Here is an 8,316-nt window from a genome sequence, read left to right on the forward strand (position 1 = left end):
TCCTATCAAAATATCTATATGAATACAGACGTCCACTGCGTAAACGCATAAGCACTAAATGATATAGATTATAACAAAATCCCCCAAAACAATGATACTAATAAAAAGATATTTCCTGAGAACTTCTGAAAGAAAACGGAATAAAAAGATATTTCCCGAGAACTTCTGAAAGAAAACGAAATTAGCACAGAGAGAAAAAAAATTCTAGACGAGAATTTGAAGTTGAACACAGTTTCCTTTAATGAAAGGAAATTGAAGATTAGCAAACAACTCACCCCAGCAATAATGGACGCTCGACTCGTGATAACTACACTTCACTGCTCAAAACTGAAATGAATAAAGAAAATGTACTTAGCTTCGGTTTATATGGCGAAGTGTGATGTCGTCATTTCCTCTCTCTCTCGCACTGGATTGTTTCTTCCTATTGATGTTTGGGTGAATGTTTTAGGTCCGATTTCCGTTGAATGTAGTGGTTCCTGGATATGTTTCTTCAATGTTTAGTAAACGTTGAATGTCAGTCCTTGGTTTTCTTAGGATGTTGATTGAAGATCCAGTTCCTCAGTTTGTATAACATTCATTTGTTGGTATTAAATGTTTTAATTTCTTCGGTGGACTATGATACTTAGTCAAAATTGTAGATTCATTACTGTTGATTTCTTGAAGATCTTTCTCTGGTTCTTAGAGTTTTATTCGCTGGTTCTTAGAGTTTTATTCGCTTGTTCTTGAAGATCTTCCTCTGGTTCTTAGAGTTTTATTCGCTGGTTCTTGAAGATCTTTAACAGGTTCTTAGAGTTTTACCGCTGCCACCATTTATTGGTGTGCTACTGTTGTTAACACACATTTGGGTTCTCATCAAATGTCATCTTCAATGTGTTATAGATTAGATTTGGTATGTTACATCTTCAAGTAAAGTCTAAGTAAGTTATCTTTAAAATAGTTTATTCTTTAAAAACAGTATTAACATCTCCATCACAGGAGTATAGATGGTTTGGTCCGATGACCATTCTGTATGACATCTCAAAGTGAACTGCCACAAATATCCATATTCATGTTGAAGTTTATACAGTTATCTCAGCACTTAAGGATTCATAGTAAACACAACATTAATACCGGAAGGTACTTGTTCCGTTCTCACACACAACTCTTTCTCACGGGCTTGGTTGTGTTTGCTCTTCATGAAAAATGTTACCATGCTGAGGATTGGCATTCGCATCCTGCTTATGATATGACTATGGCATTTCTCACACTTCTCTTACTTCCACAGTGACCTGTAGGTCATGTTTTTTAAACATGTAACATTCATATATTACACACACACACACATATATATATATATATATATATATATATATATATATATATATATATATATATATATATATATATATATATATATATATATATATATATATATATATATATATATATATATATATATATATATATATATATACACACTATATATATATATATATATATATATATATATATATATATATATATATATATATATATATATATATATATATATATATATATATATATATATATATATATATATATATATATATATATATATATATATATATATATATATATATATATATATATATATATATATATATATATATATATATATATATATATATATATATATATATATATATATATATATATATATATATATATATATATATATATATATATATATATATATATATATATATATATATATATATATATATATAAACTGTCTATATATATATATATATATATATATATATATATATATATATATATATATATATATATATATATATATATCTGTTCTATTGCTTAAGAGTACACTCAGGCACACTTTTCTCTCTTTTTTTCCTCCTTTTGTGTTTTTAAATGGTTTGTTGGGCAGGCTTAAGAGAAGGTTTTAAGAGGCCAATAATGTTGAAACGTGATGCCATCCCTAGGGCCAGGGGAATGCGGTGTATATTAGGACTGGGTACCCTGCTTCTCATAAGTCCTGCTATCAATATAGATATCATGAAATTCAGGTAACAAAAGTTTGTGGCAGGCAAAAATACTTTTATTTATGTTCGATCTACCGGAATCCAGACATGGAGGATTCTATCTTTGATTGTGTTCTTGTCATTATGGCTAGGATACAAGAAGATGATGAAAAGGCTTCTTTTGTCTTTGTTGATGATTTTAATGCTCACCATAGGAAATGGTTAAGTTCTCTCTCTCCTACCTATAGCTATGGCTTAAGAGCTTTTGACTTTGCCTCTGAATCAGGCTGAGAGCAAATCATAAATGAAGCTATTCACAGGTCTGGTAATTGCTTGGACATCGTATGCACTGACTCTACTGGCATTACAACTAGTAAGGTTGGTTTTCCAGTCGGGACATCTGGTCATGCTTTGATTTCATTAGTAGTGAGGACTAAGCAGCCTGTCCTTGATGTATCATACTCTTGTAAAATTTATATGAAATTGGAAGCAGACTGGAATGGGATTTTGCATGATCTTTTGTGCTTGAATTGGTCATAATTATATAGAATTATAGATCCTGTTGTCCCTTTGAATGTGAATCTAGTCAACATGATTGATAGGCGTATCCCTTTTCGTGTGCTAAGGTACCGAGTGTAGGACAAACCGTGGTTCAATGATGATTGTAGACGTGCTTATTTAGAGAAGCAGGAGGCCCATCATCTTTGGAAGGGTAACAGATCAGATTTGACCTGGAATAACTATATTCAGCTTCGAGCTTTTGCTCAGAGAATCTATGTCTCTATTGAAAAAGGAATACAATTGAACCATAAAAGAAACCCTTTCTGGTAAAACTCAGGAACAAAAATGGTGGTCTACCGTTAAATATGCAGTCTTTGGTTTTCATGCAACAGTTCCTCCTTGAACTTACTCATACTTGTTTTCCTGAGGCTAAACTAACTAGTTTAGCTTTTCGATCATGTGAAATTAAAGCTATGTTGGTGGACATTGATGCTTATGGAGGTGTAAACCCAAATGGTATTTTTTCATTTTTTTATTATAAAGACTGCAAATTTCTTAGCTCCAAGGTTATATGTTATTTTGTGCACATTAGCAAGAAGAGGAGCTTTTAGCACTTGCTAGAGAATTGGTAATGTTACTCCACTATGTAAATATGTTTGTGATAGCTCAAGTCCAACTGATCACATCCCCAATTTTCATAACTCGCATATTATCTAAAGTTTTTGAACGTCTTCTGGCAAATCTCTTAATATGTTTGCTGAAGGTAATCATCTATTCCCTAGTTCGCAATGTGGTTTTCGTAAAGGCCTTGGAGCATGTGATGCCCTTCCTGCAATCGCCAATGCTATATAGAAATCCATTTATTGTGGTCAGGAAGTTCGTATGATTAGCATTGATTTTAGTGTGGACTTTGACCATTTTAATCATGAGGCCCTTGTTTTCAAACTCAAACTGTTTGGAGTGGGTGGATCGTTTCTTAGCATTATTATTGATTTTTCAAGCAATAGATCTTGAAGAGTTATTGTTGATGGGCCCCATTGTGAATATAGGAATGTGATATCTGGTGTTCCACATGGTAGTGTTCTCAGCCCATTACTTCTCATAGTATATACACATGACATATGGTTTGGCCTAGAAAACAGGGTTGTTGCATATGCAGATGCTACTCTTTTTGCATCAATTCCATCTCCTGAATGTAGATCTGGGTTTGGTGAATCCCTTGATAGGGATCTAGCTAAAATTAGTGCATGGTGCAAATAATGGGGTATGAAGTTGAATCCCAACAAAACTCAGAATATGATTGTAAGTAGGTCTTGGACAGTGGCTCCTCAACATCTGGATCTCAGCATTGATATTGTTTCTTCAACTTTGTATGACTTTTAAAATTTTAGGTGTGATTCTCGACAGCAAATTCACTTTTGAGAAATACATTAGGTCTGTGTCTTCCTCAATTACAAAAAAATTGGCTTATTGAGAAAATCGTTCAAGATTTTCGGTGATCAATATATTCTGAAGAAGTGTTTCAATTCTTTCATTTTACCTTGCTTTGAGTAATGTTCTCCAGTCTGGTGTTCAGCTGCTGACTCTCATCTTGATTTATTGGTCAGAAACTTACGATTTATTAAATTTTTTTATTCCTAATCTAGATATTAATCTTTGGCACCGTCGTTCAATTAGTTCAATAAGCAAGTGGCATATGATTTTTCATAATTCAGACCAATCTTTGTATTCAGATCTTCCTGGACAATTCCATCCTGTTCGTAATACCAGGCAGGCAGTTTATTCTAATAGTCAGGCCTTTTCCATCTTGAGGCTCAATACTACACAGTATTCTAGAAGCTTTATTCCATCTGTGACCAATTTGTGGAATGATCATCCTAATCAGGTAGTTGAATCAGTAGAGCTTCAAAAGTTCAAAGTTGCAGCATTTTTTTTATGTTGAACAAGCTGACATAGGTCTTTTTATAGTTTATATATGACATATCTGTTTCGACGTTTTTACTGTTTTTAAAGTCATTTATTATCAATTTGTTCTCATAATTTATTTATTTACTTATTTCCTTTCCTCACTGGGCTTTTTTTCCCTGTTGGATCTATAACATATTGCTTTCCATACTACGGTTATAGCTTGGCTAATAATAATAATAACAATAATAATAATAATAATAATAATAATAATATTAATAATAATAATAATAATAATAATAATAATATTAATAATAATAATAATAATAATAATAATAATCCACCATGTAACACGTTTTGTTTATATGTATTTTTTTATGTTTATATATGTATTTTGTGCTACTGAACTTAAAAATCACATTAGTTTTGCTGTAACATCGATAGTTTTTAACTTATTCTAAATTCAATATTTTCTTGTTATGTATGCAATTTCTCTTTCCCTCTTTTAAGGATAATTGAAGAACATTTATTATTTTTTTCATATATTTAAAATTATATAGGCAGTACAATATTAGAACAAAAGACATTATACAGCTCTGCATTGTAAATACTTTGATAACTCCTCTTTTATGATCAGAAGTGCTTGGACGATCGAGATTTTCTAGAGTGCATATTTTCATCTTCTCTCATTAGAGACCATATGTAATCTCCCATCATAGCAGCATTCCATCGTCCTTGATATCTTCTTTCCATAGTTGCTATGTCCTGGTGAAATCTTTCACCCTGCTCTTCACTGACATCACCCAAATTTTCTGGGAAGAAATCAAGGTGAGAATGCAAAAAATGAATTTTCAAGGACATACGACAACCAAGCTTCCTGAAGTTCTCAATAAGTTTTCCTACCAGTTGTTTGTAATTAGGATCTTTGTTATTTCCTAGGAATCCATGGACTACATCACGAAACGCACACCAGGCTTCTTTTTCAATTTTTGTCATCGCTCTTTCCAGTTTCTCTGACTTCAACATTGTGTTTACCTGGGGTCCAACGAATATACCACCCTTTATCTTAGCCTCAGATAGTTTTGGAAACATAAGGCGAATTTCCTGAAAAGCTTCTCCTCCAAAATCCAAGGCTTTCACAAACTGTTTAATCAATCCTAGTTTAATGTGAAGTGGAGGCAATAAAACTTTGTTGGAATCTACTAGGGGCTCTCTGTGAACATTTAACATTCCCGGCTGCAGTTCCATTCGTGGGGGCCAATGAACTTTCATAAAATGATCATCATCAGCTCTGCTGTCCCATAAGCAAAGGAAACATGAATACTTTGTGTATACCCCTTGCAAACCAAGCAAAAATGCGAGCATCTTGAAATCCCCACAAACATTCCATTTGAATTCATCATAATTTATTTTATTAAGAAGCTGTCTGACATTTTCATAGTTTTCTTTCTTTTGTACTGAGTGTGCAAGAGGCAAAGATGGATATTTGTTTCCATTGTGGAGTAATACTGCTTTGAGACTTCGTGTTGAGCTATCAATAAACAGCCGCCAATGTGTAGGATCATGCTTGAGTCCAAGAGCAGTAAACAAACCACTTACATCCTTACAATAACACATATCATCACTAATGTCATAGTAAATTTCAAATTCTTCATGTCGTTTCCGGTACCCAGTTATCCTGCAGTCTTGTCCTAGTAGATTCCATTCCTTCAACCTTGATGAAAGAAGTTCAGCTCCTGACTTAGTAAGACCTAAGTCCCTAATTAAATCATCTAGTTCACTCTGATTTGGAAAATGAGGCTCCAAAGTCATTCTTGGTACGAAAACTTCTTCCATTTCTTGGTTGTTGCTACTCGCTGACCCTTCAGATGAAATATCCATTCCATCATCTACCTGGAAAGAAAGAAATAAGCACATATAGCAACTTCAACAAAGACTTGAATAAAATTAGTACTTAAGAAAATTAATGCAGAGTAAATACTCAAATTAATTAAATGAAAACTTTTTGGAGAATATGATAACAATACTTACATTTTCTGGTGGCTGTGGTACTGGTAAGCAGTCATCATGTGGGACAGGTGCTATAGATTATGGTATGTCTGGATAATGAAGATCTTGTCTTCCTTTCACTTTTCTGTACTTTGTCACATCAACCGTGCAAAAAAAACAGTCATCGTGATGGTTCTTCGGTTCTCTCCATACTCTAGGAATGGCAAAAGGCATTGCTCTTCCTGTACCTCTTAGCCATCCTTCTAGAGTAGAACGGCAGCTTCCACATATCACATGAGGGGCCCATGGCTTGTCCTGATCACCCATGGGCATTCCGAAATAGAGTCTGTACGCTATCCACAATTTGGCACCTTTCACAATTTTATGTAATACTTGTTTTTTTCCAATATAATATCCACACACATAGCAAAATGTATCTGGAGAATTTTTACACCCTCTAGTAGCCATCTTACTAAGTAAAGATATCAGAAATACACCTGAAACAAAATTTGACTCATTAGCGCTGCTCCAGTTGTTCCGTCATTTTCCTTGCAATGAAAAACTGTCGAGAGCACGACACACTACCTCACGCCAATGCTGCTTGCCAATAACTGACTGTACCGACAGGCGGGAAAAAATCACGCATGCGCATGAAGGTTCAAGGTCGGCTCATGCAAGCGCGCTTGATTCAAATCAGATTTTCCCAAGAAATAAGGCCGGTTACTTTTCTAACAGACCTCGTATTTTTGTAACGGTCGATGATACAGAAAAAATAATTACATTTTTGGAATGGCTGGAAAAAATATATTAATAAACAGTATAAAAATTAATATAAACAAAACTTTTGTAAAAAATTAATAATCAAATGACAAGACTATCTTTGTCATGAACTTTTCTCGTTGGCGTTTTTTTTTTTTTTCTTTTTACTCTATTGTTATTTTTGGTCATAAAATTCTTACTGTTAATGAAATTTTTATACCAGAATGATAACCATGAACAATATTTTTTTTTATTCCACTATTGTGGAATATTATTTACAAGTATTTGACTGGATTTCTTTTTATTACAATCTTTGGATTATGGAGAGGGCTTGGATGAGTTTTAATTTCGTTTTGCATTCTAGATTTTCTATATAATCACATGAGTAACTCATTAACATTGTATGAAAACCCCATTAGGTCTTATATCTTTCGACAGAAGCTTCAAGCTATCTCTTGGAAGAAACTTTTATTACAATGAGACGATGGCTCCTAGATAAGGATGTGAAATATTTGATGGAAGATTGTGTGAATAAATTTAATATTTAGTTTAAAACTGCTTCGGATAAAGAACTCTCATACTTGCATCACCTTGATAAATTATATAAATGAAATCAAGGTAGGCTTTGTTTATGTTCCTCGTGTTACTATTATTATTATTATTATTATTATTATTATTATTATTATTATTATTATTATTATTATTATTATTATTATTATTATTAATAATATAAAGAAACAATTGATTGATGATGATCATATTAATAGTGATAAGTATGATGATAATAATAAAGTGTTTCTCACCATCGGAGTTCCTACTTAGTGTGATTTTTTCAGCAAAGACGCAAAGAGGAACTTTCCTCCTAATTAACATTAAAGTGCAATACCTTGACAATTTAAGATTTGCAGATGAGAATGTTCTATGTATAGAATGGCAAAAGATGATAGAATATTTAAATAGACAATGCAAAAATGTAGTGAGGGAAATAATTATGAGCAAAACTAGGATAATTTTCTATGAAAACGCAGATACCGTAAATAAGTGTTAGGGATCAACCTGTAGAGATTGTTAAAGATTATACTTACATAGAACAGACAGGACTCGTTTCCCCAGGACAAGAAACAGGAATATGAAGAAGGATGAGCATGGGATGGAAAGC

At 32.7% G+C, this 8,316-nt stretch overlaps 1 pseudogene; it reads right to left on the reverse strand.

The window, feature by feature from the left end:
* Positions 1-4,978: 4,978 nt before the first annotated feature.
* On the reverse strand, positions 4,979-6,819 carry LOC137659492 (uncharacterized; annotated as a pseudogene).
* Between the last annotated feature and the right edge of the window lie 1,497 nt (positions 6,820-8,316).

The sequence above is a fragment of the Palaemon carinicauda genome, chromosome 20, assembly GCF_036898095.1.
Source record: "Palaemon carinicauda isolate YSFRI2023 chromosome 20, ASM3689809v2, whole genome shotgun sequence".
Classification (NCBI taxonomy): Eukaryota; Metazoa; Arthropoda; class Malacostraca; order Decapoda; family Palaemonidae; genus Palaemon; species Palaemon carinicauda.